Genomic DNA, 18819 nt, shown 5'->3' with positions numbered 1-18819 from the left:
GTTTGCTCTACTAATTATTTCTAATTATTAGTCCAAAGTTTCACAACTACGTAATCAAATAATTTAAAAAAAAAAAAAGAGGGGGAGGGCTGGTCTTTCAACTCTGACAACATAGACTATTTCCAAACCAAACAGTACAAGAAGATGGGTGTCCTGTTTTATTATGAGTTAGCTAACTTAGACAACGTACTCCCAATATAAAGTAACTTTAGCTAAATTCAATCATCTTAAATATTAAACCAATTCAACTTTTATTTCATTCTCAATTTGGAAGAAGGTCTGAATCCCTCCTCTGCAAACACCATTACTAATGGAGTCAAAGTTAACCCAGGCCAGGTATTAGATTGTGCACACACAAAAAACCCACTGCCATTGAGTGGATTCCGATTCATAGCAACTCTATAGGACAGAGTAGAACTGCCCCATAGGGTTTCCAAGGCTGTAAATTATGGAAGCAGACTGTCACATCTTTCTCCCCCAGAGTGGTTGGTGGGTTCAAACTGGTGACATTTTGGTTAGCAGTTGAGCATTTTAATCATTGTGCCACCAGAGCTCCTTAGGTTGTGCACAGGTGCTAACAATTAAAAAAAAAAAAAAAGGAAGTAAGGACATCTGCTTTGTTCAAATTTGGAGCTAAAGGGATCAACTTAGCAACCCCATTTAACATTTTTTGTCAATTACTCTCTTACTATTATTTATCATGCTATATTATCAATATTATCACGCCAAGTAGAAGATCTTCGTTTTTAATTGAAATGAAGAGTCAGAAAGAAAAACCAGATCCAATAGGCTTTTGAGAGATGTTTTCCATGAATCATCCAGAATCTAGTATGGCTTTCATCTATTGTAAACAAAGCGTGGTCCCATATAAGCTATTCTCATATTAGTCACCTTCAATCAGATCATTGTGGGCACCATACACAATAGTTAGGAAAGAGTTGGGATTGGTTTGTGAGGTAGGGAGTAAAAAATAAATTACAAATTCAAATTGCCAGCAAAGGCCTCATTATCTAATCTCACCTTCAACCAAATTTAACTCATGCTTAGTGTCTTCTGCTAATGGCACTGTGCCATAAAAAAGAGAGAATCTCTAAAGAGAAGATGATCCTTTGTGGAACTAGTCTCAATAGTAATTTTTCAAATCCATGGTTAGGGGAGCGGGAGCGGGCAAAAAAAAAAAAACAACAACACTAATGCTTGGTCAGCCCCTGAATGTGCCCATTAATTTCACAAAAAGAAAACTGCTCCTAGTCACAGCCTCAAACCTCGTTCATCATCTCACAAATGTGCCATTGGTCACACACAAAAGAATGTGGATGGCTCTCATCACAACTTCTAAAAATCATGGTGGAAATAACATGACTAAGTCTACTCGTTGAACAATGCTCCAGCGGCTAGTCACAGGGCTTTAAAGATCCTCTCCGTTTTCTCCCATTTTTAGATTGTATGTCTCAAGCTAATATGCATTTGTGGAAGAACAGCATTTTCTAAAGGAGAAAATGTATGTTTTTTTTTGTTTGTTTCATGATTTGGGAAGTAAACAAAAATGGGGATGACTAGTAAGTGAGGTGTCACAACCCAATCACTAAGTTTGAAACATAGTTTAAAGGCCATTAAATATGCTTCCTGGAAAATATGGAAATGTCTCTTTTAACCCAAGGTCCTCAGAAAGCATATATATACATAAAATTTGACATAAAATGTACTGTAGGTTTTAGAAACAGAATAGAGAATAATTTTTTATTCAATATACAGATGTTAGGTAGTTCTACATTTCAACATCCTCACCCAGATCATTTAATGGAAAACCAGAAATGTGCTAGTATAAAATGGAGAAAAAAAAAATATAGCTGATAATGACCAAAAAATGGCAAGATGTGACAGGCTTGTTTTAGTAAAAGGCTCCACAGATGTCAACTGCTTCCACTAGAATTTCACTATCAGGTAAGCATTCACAGAGTATCATCTTCTCAGTCCAGAACATTGCCATTAATTTATGATTCTATAGCTTGTAGAAACAACCTGGTTGCAAATTTACATGCTCTGGGCGTCAAATAAACTAATTAAACCGATCTATAATTGTCTTCTACTGTTCACTGATTAAAAAGCCCTTGAAATAATGAGAATTCCTTGCAGTAGGAAGGCCTGGACCCATGAGCTATGGTGACTATCAACAGTCTCAGGACTCCTCCTGGAGGACATGGGGTTAAGAGGCATTGAGGAGGAAGAAAACGTCTGCATCGCATCTCAGTAGTCACTTTTCTTCTGGTGCTCTGACTCTGAGACAGTGTAATATGTCTCACAGTTTTGAAACTCAGATTCTCCATGGTTACCAACAATACTCCTTCACCAAAATTTCAAGGGAACTTGGAAGATCCTTTAGATAAATGCCTTACACAAAGACAAAAGTTCTAAGGCAAAGGTTAGATATAAATGCTGCCTTTTTCTAAGAATAATAGGACATTATTACTTATATTTTTTTTTTCTAAAAACTGTTTGATTCTGTATCAAGAAATTTATGGTTCTGGCAGCAACAGGGTGAGGAATATGACTGTAAACAGTAAAAAAAAAAAAAAAAGTAGTTACACAAAAAACAATTTACAAAGATTTTCAGAACTTTATGGTTGTTACCTTGTATTCTAGCAAGCCTCAACTACCAAAATTTAGGGAAAATGTTTTCTTAAATTTTATAGTGAAATATGAAAGCCGAGAGAATATTCTGAGCACTTTCCATAACATTCAGGGTTCTGGACACTATAACCTGGACAGCGTCTGATATTCACTATCTGCACTCCACCACTTTGCATGAAAAATACAAAATGTTTGTAATTCCCATATTAGGAAATATTGCTTTTAAGAATTTCAGCATAATCCAGATCAAAGATATATTTTCTGAACATATATGGGAGCATCTATCAATTACTTCACTACTGCTTTTATTTTTAAAAAAGAAAAAAATGTAGAAAAAAAATTCATAACAAATTAAAGAATTGTGGGTTACCGGATTACAGAAATGCCCTTAAACCACCTAGTTTCTATTTTTTACATATTATTAAGACTTAAAACCTGCTATAGTATGCTACTATAAGTTTATTTTAAAATGTGTGTAAATAGCTCCCAGGTTGAGAATGCCTGCCAACTTTCAGCATGGACTGAAACGTCACTAAGAAATCTTCTCAGAAATGATGTACAATGAAAGCTATTACGTAGTGGTTAGGTGCAATTACCTCCTGTAGTAGACTTAGGTTTAAACTCTTGTAAGGTACTAACGTTCACTTTATACCAGGAAGACAGACTTTATTTTTCAGCTAAATAGAGGACCTAAAGTCATTAAGAGCTGCTGTCAACAAGATGACAAAGCATCTTTCTTGTGTTAGATTGAGAGCGTTAGTTCTGTTTCCATATCGGTCATTAGCTCTGATTCATAACTAGATAAGGCAGGGCCAATATTATTGCTTTGAAGTGCAATAGTATCATATCTTGATTATTTTTTGCTTTTAGTTCATCTATTTATCTGGGGTGCTCAGATATATCTTGTTCTTTTCTTTTGGACATTTATTCTGATTTGGGGAAACTAATTTCTAGTGAACAAAAACAAATAAATTATTTAAATTACATTAAAATTAATCTTTTTCCACCCTGGAGATTCAGTGTTTAACAACACGTTAGACTTTATATTTTCTATTTCATGGACTAAAATACATGTTTAAAGAAGTAGCAGTGCATTATACAATAATAATGATTTATTTGCCTTACAGGATTATTTTGATCACTAACCAGTTGTCATTGAGGTGATTCTAATTCATAGTGACTTCATGTGTGTCAGAGTAGAACTGTGTTCCACAGGGTTTCCAATGGCTGATTTTTCTGAAAAAAGATAGCCAGGCCTTTTTTCCAAGGTGCCTGTGAGTGGACTTGAACTACCAGTCTTTTAGTTAGCAGCTGAGCACATTGATCTTTTGCACTACCCAGGAATTCCATTTTCAACACTAAAGGGGACAAAGTGTATGCAAGTACCTTAAAATGATAAATAAAATTTTAAAGGACTATACCATTATTTTCCAAGCCTAACATACTCAACATACAGAATATATATTTCTCAATTCTATCCACTGTTATTTCCAGTTGTTTACTTATCAGTACCGATATAACCAAGTTCATCTTCCTTTCCTGAGAGGGTCAAAGAAGGCTCACAAAGAAATTCAGATACTTCAGCTGAGACTTATTAATAGTCAACTTCATTCTGGATAATATCAAAAATAAGAGCCACTAAAAACCCTTTTTGCTTTAAATGTCTAACGGTGCAGTTACTTAGTCCTTCAAGCTAACGTAAAATGATCTTAATCTCCTTGTTAATATCTAAATATGCTACTCCACAGGATAGAATGGACCAAGGCTGCCACTTCAGAAAGTAAGGGACCCAGTCCTAAAAGCATGAGACATAGAAAGGTATTGGAGGAACCTGAGGCAACACCCCAAACATGGAAAGATGTTTATGAGTAGATCCTGGGGAGGCAAGGGGGAGTTTAAGTCACTTGATGCCTAGGAAGAGGAGAGTCCCAAAGTGTGAGGCAGGGCTGATGCATATGCGGTGCCATGTGCGCACTGTACAACAGCATCCTATTAAGGGCTGTCATAGGGGTGAGGCACTCTGCTCACAGAGCCCTGCTCTCTGGGGCTCCCTTATATCCCCCGCCCCCCGACACACCTTTTTCTTCATCTGGTCCTCAATTTGTATGCCTAGGCAGCTGCTCTACTCAAACAAAACAACTTTTTTCTAATTCTCCTAACCAGAGAGAGAGAGAGCATTTTCTTACAATTAGCACAAAGGTGGAATATAGATTGATAGTGACCCTGGGCTGAAAGATACCACAGAGACAAACTTGGCAGACTAATCACTGCTTTCAAGGGAAGGACTCAAGCAGAAGACATTCTCTTAAAGTGGGGCTTCATCCTATATAGTCTTATGAAGTGGCTGGGAGACAAATGTGTGAAAAGCTTATGATATCCAAGAACTCCAGGGCTAAAAGGATTGTGTATCTCAATGTACTTGCAAGCGAAATTCTAAAATTCTACTTCAGTACTTGGAAAAACCCAATATCATGGTCTAGGAGTACGGTGAGGATATGAAATGTGTTAGAGTCCCCCAGAGGGAGAGGTAACTTTTTAATCACTTTTTAATGTGTCTGTCCCACACAACATTCCATGATGGCAGATGCTATGTGTGTTGACCACTCTATGGCCTTTGCCTAGCAATGCTCAATAATAAACACTTGCATAGTGCTCACTATGAGCTGAGCACTGTCATAAGCGTGTTATATTTAATAACTAATTTAATACAATAATCCTATAAGGTAGGTATTATACATTGTTATTCCAAATTTATGGATAAGGAGCTGAAGCATAACTGAACTTAAGCAACTTGACCATAAATCATATAGCTAGTTATTGGTAGAGCTAGGATTTGAACCCAGGCAGTCTAGCTTAGTCCCAGAGTCTGCCCTCTTAATACTTCTCTGTTACTCTCAATAAATATTTTCAGAAATAAATACATGATGGGTTGACATTATACTATAAAATTCAGAAGAAAAAAAATGCATTGCCATTGAGTTGATTCCAAATTCAAATCAAACTTACAGGACAGAGTAGAACTGCCCTCATAGGGTTCCTAAGGCTGTAATCTTTACAGAGGCAGACTGCCATATCTTTTTCCCATGAAGTTGCTGCTGGGTTCGAATCACTGACCTTTTGGTTAGCAGCCGAGTGCTTAACCACTGCACTACCAGGGCTCAAATTCAAAAAACTATTATGTAATCTGGAAACCCTGGTGGTGTGGTGATTAAGAGCTTGGCTGCTAACCAAAAGGTCAGCAGTTTGAATCCACCAGCCACTCCTTGGAAACCCTATGGGGCAGTTCTAATCTGTTCTATAGGGTCACTATAAGTCAGAATTGACTCAATGGCAGCAGGTATTATGTAAACTTAACTACATTAAAAAAAAAAAAAAACTACATTACGTTTTAAATAATTTTTAGGTCTCCTCAGCAATTTCCAATGCACACCCAATGCTTCAGAAGTTGTACCACCTGACATACAGTACCCTGAAAATACAGATAAATGAGAAAGTTGTTATAGTTGAAAGTCTTCAAGTGCTATGATGAGAAAATATAAGCAGCTATGTGAGCACAAATCTAGTGTGCCTAATCTAGTCTTGGGAAAGGGCCAGGAAAGGCTTTCAGAAGAAGCAACAGCTCAACTGAAATAAGATTTAAAGAATGATCCAGGCCAAAAGGAAGGAAGGGTGTTCTAGGCAGAGAGAATTTCATGTGTGACAACCAAGTGGGTGAAAATAGCGGAGTGTACTTGAGGAACAGAAAATGTTCAGAACAGTTGGATTACTGAGTATGAGGGACACACATCAAAAGACGAGACCTAGAAAGAACAGGGGAAAGATCTTAGAGGACCTGAGAAACCACTAAGGAGTATGGATTTTAGGATTAGGCAGTCAGTAAGGATTTCAAGCCGGGTGGGTCAAGGAAGTGACACAACTAGATTTACATTTTATTACTGTGGTACTGTGGCTGATGAATAGAGGGTGGAAAGGCTGCAAGTTCATTTAAAAAGTTGTTGAACTAATTCAGGAAAGAAATTAAGTTTTAGACAGGATGACTTTGAGATGTCCGAAAGATAACCAAGATGTCTAGAAGAGCATTGAATCTCGAGGGATGGAGCTCAGCAGAGGTCTGAGCTAGAGAAACTGATGAAAATTGTACACTAAAGATGGTCCTCAGTGCTCAGAAGAGTTTAACAACTCCTAGGAAGAGTGTAGCATGAAAAGAATTCCCAAGTCAGAATCCTGAGGAACACCAACACACAAAGATTAGAAAAATGAAGAGAGAATTGAGAGAGGGAAGAGATACACCAGGAGGCTGTGAATTTCACAGACAAGAAGGCCCTGGTCAACTAGTTCTAAAACCATCTATATGTCTACTAATAAGAATGTTGAAAATATCCATTGGAATTAGCTCCAAGGAAATCCAGTATGATCTCGGTGAAAACAGTTTCTCATTGGAGTCCTGAGGACACATATAATTAACGACGTTAAGTACTAAGTGAGAAATTGATAACTCATTCAAAAATTGTGACCTTTAAGAGGGAGATAGGACAACAGATGGAAAGCAGACATTAAGGTCCAGGAAGAAGTTGCTATTTTTTACATATCAGTGATGTGAGTATATTTGAATACTCATAGGAAGTAGTTGGCAGAGAAAAGTTGAAAGTACAGGAAACAGAAGGGATAATCACTACAGCAAGAGCAATGAGAAGGCAGGAAGAAAGCACATTCAGGGTCCATGTCAGGGGATTGGCCCCCAAAAAGAAGAGGTAACATTTGCTCAATTGTAAAGGAAGGAGGGAAGACAGAAGAATGTGAATACAGGTGTCTTAGCCATCTAGTGCTGCTGTAACGGAAATACCACAAGTGGATGGCTTTAACAAAGAAAAAAAATTATTTCTTTGCAGTAAAGTAGGCTAAAAGTCCAAATTCAAGGTGTTAGCTCCAGGGGAAGGCTTTCTGTCTGTGTCAGCCTTCTCATCACTCTTTCCCCAGACTAGAAGTTTCTCCATGCAGGTACCCTGGGTCCAAAGGATGCTCTCTGCTCCAGGCACTGCTTTCTTGGTGGTATGAGGTCCCCAAATCTCTGCTTGTTTCCCTTTCCTTTTATCTCTCGAGAGATGAAACGTGGTGCAGCCCACACCCCAGGGAAAATCCCTTTATATTAGATCAGGGATGACTTGGTGAGGGTGTAACAATCCCACCTTAATCCTCTTTAACATAAAACTGCAATCACAAAACGGAGGACAACCACAGAATACTGGGAATCACGGCCTAATCAAGTTGATACACACAATTTTGGGGGGGGGGGGCATAATTCAATCCATGACAAGAGGTAAGGGTGTAAGGGAAACTTTAAGGAGGATAAGTGATTTTTCATCTGACAGGTAAAACTTGGTCCATGGAATAACTCAATTTTAGTGTGTTTGTGCTCACTCTTCTTTGTACTTACTGAAAACGGAATTAATTATTTTACATATGAACTGCAATCTTTTTTCCGTATATAAAATGTAAGGCAATATTTTAAAAATAGCACATAGCCTGACATATCTTAACACGCTACGTAAACCAAACCTAACCCACTGCTGTCGAGTCGATTCCAACTCATAGCAACTCTGTAGGACAGAGTAGAACTGCCCCATAGGGTTTCCAGGGCAGTAAATCTTTATGAAGCAGACTGCCACATCTTTCTCCTGTGGAGCGTCTGGTAGGTTTGAGCCTCACCAGGGCTCCATTAATACCCTACATTGCAGCTATTATAATACTTCACATACAGCACAGTATGGAAACCCGGATGATGTAGTGGTTAAGCGTTACGACTGCTAACCAAAAAGGTCGGCAGTTGGAATCCACCAGGTGCTCCTTAGAATCACTATGGGACAGTTCTATTCTGTCCTATAGGGTCACTATGACTCAGAATGGACTCGAAGGCATTTTTTTTTTTAATAGTACAATAGGAAATCAATAAATATTTACTGATTTATCTTTTTTAAAAATCATTTCATGTTATACTTGTGTTAACACCTAAATAAAGGTATCTATTTTTTTTTTATGTCAATAGATCTTAAGGTACAGTGAGTTGATAGTTCTTTTATAGTAATCTTGTATCTAGCATATACACCAATAAAAACAACAAAATAAAATTTAGGGACCAAAAATATTATTCCAATATCTCAATTTCTTGGGTGGGGGGTAAAGAGGAGGGTCATAAATTAGACTATCATTTTCACTTACAAAGTAACAAATTTTATTGTTTGTATGCTCCATGTAGTTTTATATATTTAAATAAGAATTATCTAATGACATCCATTATATTATACTCAACAGAACAATTTCTTTTTTATGTTTATGCTTTAAAAATAAAATACTTCTCTGCCATTTTACCTACTAGCACACTCTCAACTGAATATTACGTCTTAAATCTTAGTGTAGTAATCATGAGGCTGTTTGGCCAAAGTCTGAATAAAACTGTATTTGTTATTAGAAACTTCTAAGAAATGAATTTGAGACGGAATTCCATTTACACTAATTCATTTGACAGAGTCCAATATCCATGGAAGAGAGTCTAGTATCTGTATCATCAAATGTCATTTTAAAGAAATGCTTTTAAAAAAAAAAAAAAAGGCAATTAGGACTAAACAGGGTACTGGGCTCTCACAACTCTCCAGGCACCACCAGTTGTAAACCTTAAAGTCACAAGGTTCTTACCTAATTTGAGTTTTGCCCACAAAAAAAATGGAATTAGGCAGTTTTCATTCAAATCCTTGTCCCCTTCCTCCCCCCAACCTTTTTGAACTTCAAATCTTCCCTTCAACTTTTGCTCTCTCTAAGGAAGTTTTCAAATTTCTGTCAGATTACTTACTTCCTTTCTCACACAATTCATTACAGATGATAGAAATCACTTGATTAGTTAACTTGTAGATGGCAGGTCCGTGTCTCTCTCAGCTCAAATAGGTTGAATTTACCAGTCTCAAAAGACTTTTAATTGGTCTTTAGAGTCCTAGTGGCACAGTGGTGAAGTGCTATGGCTGCTAACCAAAAAACAAAAAAAAGGTAGGCAGTTCGAATCTACTAGGCACTCCTTGGAAACTCTATGGAGCAGTTCTACTCTGCCCTATAGGGTCACTGTGAATTGGAATCAACTCGACAGCAACGGGTTTTGGTTTTTTATACCACCTTTCACGTATATGTGACTTGCTGTTAAAAAATTCTGAGTATTTGAGGTAAATTTGTTTAAATTAAAATTATCTTCACAACATTATTTTTATGAGTAAATAATAACCAACAAGATAGCACCAAGAAGGCAAGTGCTGCTAAAGAAAAAAAAGTAGGGAAGAGATAAGACTTATGCCCCTCCTCTTATCCCTTACTCAAGAAATTGAAACATTGGAATAATATTTTTGGTCCCTAAATTTTATTTTGTTGTTTTTACTGGTATATATGCTAAATACAAGCTTACTATTAAAACAAACAACAACAACAAAAAAAAACTATCAAATCATTGTACCTTAAAATCATATAGATTTTAAGATATGAGATGGTTTTTAAAAATAAATCACTAAATATTTATTGATTTCCTATTGTCGACAGCACTAGGTTTTTTTACATACTGACAATCAATTCTTACTAACAAAACTGATTCTTAAAAATCTAAAATTAGGAGAATTTGCATGGAAAAAATTTACATAAAAATACTCCATTTGTAGAAATCCTGTCATCTGCCAACCAACACAGCCTGAATTCAAAGTTTTTGTGCTACTTTAAGTCCATGGAATCTGGCGTGATTACAAATCTATGAAATTTGTTAATACACTTAAAAATAGGGTTATTAATAAAAAATAATTGAGCTGTGCTATCTTTCTGATTGAGATAATATTAATGTGAGTAGTAAATGGGAGACAGTTTGAAACTTCTGGTTTGCTGACACTGAAAGGAGGCAGTATTGGTGACCACTTAAGTCTGGATTTATCTCTTCAGCCTGTTTCAAGTAAAAGCTTCTGGTCATAATGACCTTAAATGGTTCTCATGATTTGGGCACAGTATATTTGGCCATTTTTATATACAAATGCATCCATCTAAATGGGTCAATTTTTTAATATGAGCAATGGTATGTATTATATATTTGAAAAATATGATAAAGAAAGTTCTTATTTGCTTAAGAAGTACAGAATATGATGTCATTCTAGAATTGTCCAAGTGGATATAAATCAGTAAGCAGCTAGGTTGCTGCAGGTACAGGCAAAAACTGTGTAGGAATAATAAAGTGACACATTCTCCCATAAATCACTTGTAAAACCAGCCTCTTCTCAGACTTCGTTTTATATCCACTCATCTGACTTTTGCTTTGACCTTGACCTGATTTCTAATTACTCTATGACTGAAGTCATTTTCATTCAAAACAAGAAAAAGAAGACAATAAAGTATTAGACTGACTGAAAAAAAAAATGTTAAGTAGATTTTTTTATTGTTATTTTATGGGCCACATTGCTAAAGTTGTTACTGACCATTACCTTTTATATATTAAAACATCGTTATTGCTCTGTGAAGGTTTTTGTGGTTTTAGGACTTAGCTCTTAATTCTTAATACTAGAAAGACAACGGGCCTGAAAGAACCGAGCATAAAAGAAAGTGCTCTACTGAAAGGAAGGACTTCTTAATCTACATTTCAATTGTGCTCACAATATATAACCCTATTTAGATTTGTAATTTTTTTAAATTTAAATCACAGACCTAGTATAAGAATGTAACACTCTGAAAATCTTTTTGAACTTATTAAGACTTAAGTAAATGTGTGTTTCATACTGGAAATTAGGAAGCACATGAACACTGAACATCAACTTGGAAATGTTTGACAGCTTTAGGTTTTTTTCATTTTCTGCTTCAGTATCCCAGTGCAATGCCTCTGCACCTCTGATCACTTGTAAAACCCCTTGTCTCTGTTGACTATGACCAGCAATTAGAAGCTCTGCATGGAGGAGCCTCTTAACCACAAATACTTAGTCCTTGTTTTCCACTGTTAGTCGAGCAAAACGATGTACCCTTATACAACAGGCAGCCACTTAGGATCGCTATGAGTTGGAATTGACTCGACAGCAATGGCAATGGCTAGGAACCAATTTAGTGACTTTATTCCTTTTATATCATTTTCAAAGAATTCAATTAGTTATAAAGAAAATAAAAATCTAATTCTGGTTAAAAGTCTAAAAGAAAAACCTAACTAAAATTCTTTTAAAACAAGGTAAAATTCCTATGATACTATGAACACCTAAAAAATATTATTTGATCCCCAAACAAAAGCATTGCTTCTCTGTCCAATTTGATGTCTTTTTCATGCTGCCTCAGTGATGGCCAAATAATTGGTTGTTCACTTGTGTCCTTGTCTCCCCCGACAGTTCCACAGATGCCCCGAACAATGCTCCAAAGACTGCTTTCAGTATGGGCAAATCCTCATTAATCATTCCTGGCTGACAGCACAAGGGGACACCTGCATCTGGTACAGAAGCCCAGGCATGGTTTATGGGAGCGTGGATTAAAAGCTAACCCATGCAAGGTGTGGGTGGCTACTTTTCATAGCAATGTGAAAAACAACACACACACACATGCCGACTCCAACACCACCACAACTACAGCAACAGCAACAAATCCTCTTGTGGCATTCCCATTTATTTCACAGCTCAAACTGAGGCTGTGGCTCATTTGCCGTGAAAACACCATTCTGCTCTAAGTATATCAGAGAACTAACCACACACAGGGTTATGATAAATAGCTGCTAAATTCTTTATGCCAACAACAACCAATGTTAGCATTAAATACTGATGAACTGTCACATAATTTTCATTTAGAAATGATTGCAGTCTCAGCTTCCTATCTTATGGTGCTCATAAATATTTCCCCTACTATATTTCAGAAGTAGAATGCATGATATACAAATTTTTTGAGCAACGGCTCTTGCCTCTATGTGAGCACTTTCTTTTATTGAAAAAATAAATATGGCTATTTTGAAGAAAGGGTTAAAGAGAGTCATGGAAATAATCCCAGGAAATCAAGCGTAATGTTATGTACCATTAAAGCTATTTTAACTTGCTTTTTCAGCAGAATGGAATGCTTTTTAATTTCATAAAATATAGGAGTTTTCTTTCGCCTGTCACTATTTTTCTAATTACATCAACAAGGGAGAGCATCAGGAATTATGAACCCCAACTGATATCTTTCATTTTTTTGTCTTAAGCAAAAGTAGTATGTTTGCAAGGATCAGGTGGGACATAAAAGACCAGTAGTTAAATACTTCAGAGACTTAAGGCAGACAAAATATTGAAGAGTTATAGAAAAATATGGAAATGATCAGAAAGCTAAAAAGCTTGCCAAGAAAACTGACAAAAGAATGCAATGGCTAGTAAGGGTGATGTTTATAATTCTTACTTTGTAAAAGTAAATAAATTTGTCCATTGTCTATTAGAGATTAATTATAACCTTATCACAAATATAACACTGAAAGATTAAGCATCAAAGAGAATAAAACAATTTCTAATTTTATATTAGCTAGTTTTCATTTAGAAATATAATCAGGTTTTGATTTTTACTTTTAAAAAATTATAATTGTATGCAAAGATGTACATTGGATAGAAGCTAAAGGGCTCCAAGGTGAAAATTTAATCTGGGTTTAGTTTGGAAATTTAAAATGAATCAAATATGGAACTTGAGAGATTCTTAATAGAGAAATAATATTGTTAAACTTTTACTTCTCAAGTTACTATAATATCCCTTAACCCATTCTTTACAAGAGTATTCAAATTTAAAAGAATGTGCATGAAGGTGAAAACAGAAGGGTGGGTTAGAAGCTGAGACAATATCATAATAACCAGCAGAGCATACAATGGTATTAAATACTGTTTACTATTTAAACGTTACGCAAGAGATATTTCCAGTGTCTCCCAGAGGAGACCAAACTGCCATTCTCCTCAACTTTGCTAGTGCCTGTCCCATGGCAGGGGTGTAGCCACCATGAAGTGGGGATTCTTTGCTGAAGGTATGCTTCTGTTCTTTGTGGATGCTGCTCATAATATGTCCACAACCAAGGTGTCCAAACCCAATCAAAGCACAGTGCACCTAAGAATCAAGTGTACTTGCCCCATATCTTGCTAAGAGACTCTCTTGTTGTTCCATTTGTTTGTTTTTTATCAGAACCAAGAATTACAGCATCTTCGTAGAAAGCTGTGGAAACACAGCCTGGAAGTGCCTTCCAGCATATTCCAGTGAAAGCTTGGGAATAAGGAACTAACTGCTTCTTACACAGAAAATACAATTGTGGCAGTAAGGAGGGAAAGAAGAAGAGGGAGGGAAAGAGGGAAAAGGAAATCAGTTGTAAAATTTCTTGTATCACCATTCTCTGGACACTCAGGCCTTTTTGTTTTTTCCACTACTTCGATTTTCCGCACCACCAGGAAAGGAAGAAAAAATCACTGCTTTTTATTGAGCATGAACTCTGTGACAGGCACTTTCCGTGTGGGCATCTCATTTAACTCTTACAACATTCCTTTGAGATAGATATTATTTTCTCCATTTTTCAGATAAGGAAACTGAGACTTTAAGAGCTTAAATAATATGCCCAAGACACATGGCCAAAGTAAAGCCAGGTTTCAAACCAGGCCTATCTTCTCTCAAAACACTTCTTTTTTTTTCCACCACACCACATTGTGGCTACAATTTATTTCCAAATCTCTGAGCTTGAGTCTACAAACACCCATCTGTTCACTGGGGAAAATCCTCAAATTTGTGCCATATTTGCTCATTTCAATTGATTTTCATGTGGCCATCATTTCATTTCTATCCCTGATCAACCAGCTTCTTCCCACTCATTCTTTATATCTCATCCTAGTGTTATCTCACCAGAATTATTTTCTTCTCACAATCACTCCTAAAACCTCCTTAGCCAACTTCTGCATCATAGCACTCTTCACAATTAATGCAATTGCCTGTTTACTTACCTTTATTCTTCTCTAGCTTCTATTCCCAATCTGACTATTCTACCCACCATTCCAATTACTATTTCTTGAATGAATAAGTGAATGACTGGTTACACAGATGGCTACTACAGAAAGACTATTACAGATTTAAGTAACCATGTGAAAAAATTTTAGAACAGGAATAACCTTACTAGTTCAAATATCAAGATTTGCCTTCAAATTTCAAAATAGAGACATATATTTTCTTTTGTTCTAAAATGCATAACGCCAAGAAAAAAAGTAGGTGTTCATGTTACAATTGATTACTCACATGCAAAGAAGTGCAAACATCCAGATTTTAAATAATCATTCAAAATAAACTTCATTTATGAACCAAGTAAGACACTTGTAATTACCTTTGTAACTGGGACTATTGCTTCCTTTGAAATTTATATATATTTTCTATATTTAGTGATAAATATTTTACAGGCTCCAAAAGCATCTTGTTTTAAACCTTATCTCAGTTAATTAAAGAAACCTGAAGCAATGTTCCTTTCATTTTTCAAACACAATAGAAGACCCGTTACAACATATTTCATTATTTATTTCATAGTTTAATATGTAGCAGGAAGTAAGTTATTATTCCTCAAATGACAACAAAAAAGTAAAGTAAAAGCCTATTATAACTAGAAAACCTGATACCAAACCTTATCCTCTCTCCCCAAAATGACAACCAAAAAAAAAAAACGCCAAAAAACCCACTGCCATCGAGTCAATTCTGCCTCATAGCAACCCTACAGGGCTGAGTGGAACTGCCCCATAGGGTTTCCAAGGCTGTCATCTTTACAGAAGCAGACTGCCACATCCTTCTCCCGGGAAGCAGCTGGGGGACTTGAGCTTTCAGTTAGCAGCCAAGTACTTAGCCACTGTGCCACCAGGGCTCCTTAAAATGACACCAAGAAAAATATATTCATATCATCACTTTACATTGAGCATTAAAAATTTCACATTGAAATGCTTCTATTAATTTTCAGAATGATAAAATTTTTTTAATTATGATCATTTAAAATAACTTAGTCTATTTTCTTTATCTTAGACATTAGAAAAAATGAAGCCCAAAGAGGCAAATGCTCACTCCTGATCACACAAGTAAAGAATACTAAAACCCATGCCCCCTACCTCCAAGTTGAGTACTATTTCCAAAGAATCATGCTATCACATGATATATTCAGTCATCAATGATCAACAGTTAAATCCATCCCATTATTTGTTCGTGGTAAATAATATTTTATTGGAAAAGAGTCACATCATTTGTTTTACACATTGTCTATGGCTACTTTCATGCAACAACAGCAAAGACAAATATTTGCCTCAGAGACCATATAACTTACAAAGCCAGAATTATTTACTATCCGTTCTTTACAGGAAAAGTTTGCCTACTCCTGAATATCCAATGAGACCAAGTTGCAACAAAGGTTCAAGTTCATCATGGAATCAGATCAGTCCCTTCAATAAACTATAACTTGGAGAATAAGGTGCTATTCTTGGAGAATCAGGTCATTAGCCACACACAAAGGCCGTTTAAAAATTTTTAGAATGTATATCAATATATGCACTATGTTCCTATATCTTATTAAAAATAATGCTGCTGTTGTGAGCTGCTGTTGAGTCAGTCTTTTACTCATGAGGATCCCAAGCACAACAGAATGAAATGCTGACCAGTCCTGTGAGAGCCCCATAATCAGTTGCAGCTGAGACAATTGTGATCCATAGGATTTTTATTAGCTGATTTTCATAAGTAGATCACCAGTCCTTTCTTCCTAGTCTGTCTTAGCCTAGAAGGTCCACTGAAACCTGTTCCGTATCACAGCAACACTCAAGCCTCCACTGACAGTTGGGTGGTAGGTGTGCACTGGCCAGAAATGGAACCTGGGTCTTCCACATGGAAGGGGATAATTCTACCACTAAAACACCAATAATAACGTCCTCACTATATGCTGGCTGTATGCTAAATGTTTCACGTGACTTATTTCATTTAATCCTCACTACATCACTCTTGTTATGCCCAACATTTTTTAAGATAAATAAATTGAAGTTTAAAGTGATTGTATAATTTGTCCTTGGCTATTCAGCTAGTTAATAGCAAAGATAGACTCAGATAAGACTCTGACACTAGAGGAAACAAGAGCATGAAAGTGAAAGTGAAAATGCAGAATCATTCACCTTGGGGGGGAAAAGAAGCAACTCAAGAAACAAGCGATTTATTTCAATTGTAATTCATATTATTAAATAGAATTAAGGGGATGTTTCCAGTTTTTAAGCAGAAACAGACTGATAAGACAACCAATTATAGAAAGAAGTTGAGTTTCATAAAATTAAAAGATACAATTATTTAAAAACAACAAAAAAAAGAAAATCAATGGATAGACCAAATAATGTAAAGAACTACACCAAAGAACAAGTAAGACATACAGAAGACACAAAAAGGAAATCTTCTATAACATAGATAAAAAAAACAAAGAAATAGCATAGATTAGAAAACAAAGGATCCTGAATAGAGGACAAAGACAATGGAGACCAGAAAATAATCAAAGAAAGAAAATTTTTAAAAGTAAGAAAGACACAAGTCTTCAGAATTACAGAACCCAACATGTATCAAGTTGAGTCAAAATGTGTAGGGGAAAGAAAGTATATACTTAGGTAGATTCTGGTTAAATTCAACAGTCCAAAGATAAATTTAAAAATTCCTAATATCTTTTACAGAGAGAGAGAGAGAGAGAGAAAAATAAATAAATAAATAACTTAATAAGCAGTGTGATTCAAATGTTATCAAATTTTTTTCTCAATTTGCACTAAAAGACAATAGATTAATACCTTCAAAGTCCAGAGAGAAATTATTTTGCTCCTGTAATCCTATGCCCATGCCAAACTGTCAAATTTTAGAGCAAAATACAAAATTCTGGACGAGCAGAAAAAAGAAAATGGATCTCCTATGAAACCTCTGATGAAATATTACTCAAGGATATTCTCCAGCAAAACAAAAAGGAGAAGGCTAGAAATGATGATGGCAAGAGGCATAAGAAAAAGTTGCAGTTAGGTATGACCAAGAGGTAGTGAAGAAAATTTAAAAGAACTTAAAAGTCTAATAGCCCTGACTCTTTTTAGACATTTTCTTCTCTCTGGGTCCAGTACCAATGCTTGATTTAACACTGAATAACAATTAAACATAAAACTATAAATGCCATTTATATTGGGGATCATGCTTAGGTTCAATCTATAGTTAAGTTTACACAATTTAATTATAGCAATCAAACTTTGATAATTTGAAAATTATAACTAGTGAATTCTTTTGTTGAAAGGAAGAGATGAGGAGAGAATTAATGTACTAAATTAGTCAATATTCTAGCAAAGATTAAAAAGTTACTGACAAAAGAGATGAATCAAGACACAGATAAAAAATATTTTAAAATATGGTAAACACCAAATAATTAAAAGAAACTATAAAAATAATTACCTCTGAAAATGGAATCAGAGACCTGGCAAAGCAGACTGATTATTTACTTAAATTATTCTGAGCCATTGGAACTATTCTACCATGTGTAAATACTACTTTATAAAAAGAAATCAGTTAATTTTTTTTTTCTTTCAGAAAAGGCACAAATAAGGAAATCTAGGAAGTAGAAAACATTTTTCATATATTCACTAACAATAATTATATGTTAAGGTTGCTATGGTTATCTTACCCCTGATATCTTACTAGAATTGTCTATAATAGCAGCCCTCAGAGTTTAGGCCTCAGAGGAAAGAATGTCACTATCAGAATTAAGGCAAGATTTAAACTGATCATTTACATCAGTGCAGAGACAGTTAAAATATAACAGTGAGAACACTGATCAAATTTCCACTTTCACCAGATATGTGAGGACAGACTTCAGAGATGAAAATGATACCTAGAATAATATGTATCTTGCCCTTATTAAGTGGTATGATCAAGTGCATGCTAAATATTAATTCGTTTATTCAACAAATATTAAGCACTTAGTATGTTCTACGAACATGTTGTTGTTTTTGTTGTTAGGTGTCATCGAGTCTGTTCTGACTCATGGCAAACCCATGTACAACAGAACGAAACACTGCTCAGTCTTGTGCCATCCTCACAATCATCGTCATGCTTGAGCCCACTGTTGCAGCCACTGTGTTAATCCATCTCATTGAGGGTCTTCCTCTCGTTTGCAGACCTTCTGTGATGTCCTTCTCCAGGGAC

This window comes from Elephas maximus, chromosome 1, assembly GCF_024166365.1.
Source record: "Elephas maximus indicus isolate mEleMax1 chromosome 1, mEleMax1 primary haplotype, whole genome shotgun sequence".
NCBI lineage: Eukaryota > Metazoa > Chordata > Mammalia > Proboscidea > Elephantidae > Elephas > Elephas maximus.
The sequence above is the reverse complement of the archived record's forward strand: the minus strand, read 5'-3'. Positions refer to the sequence as shown.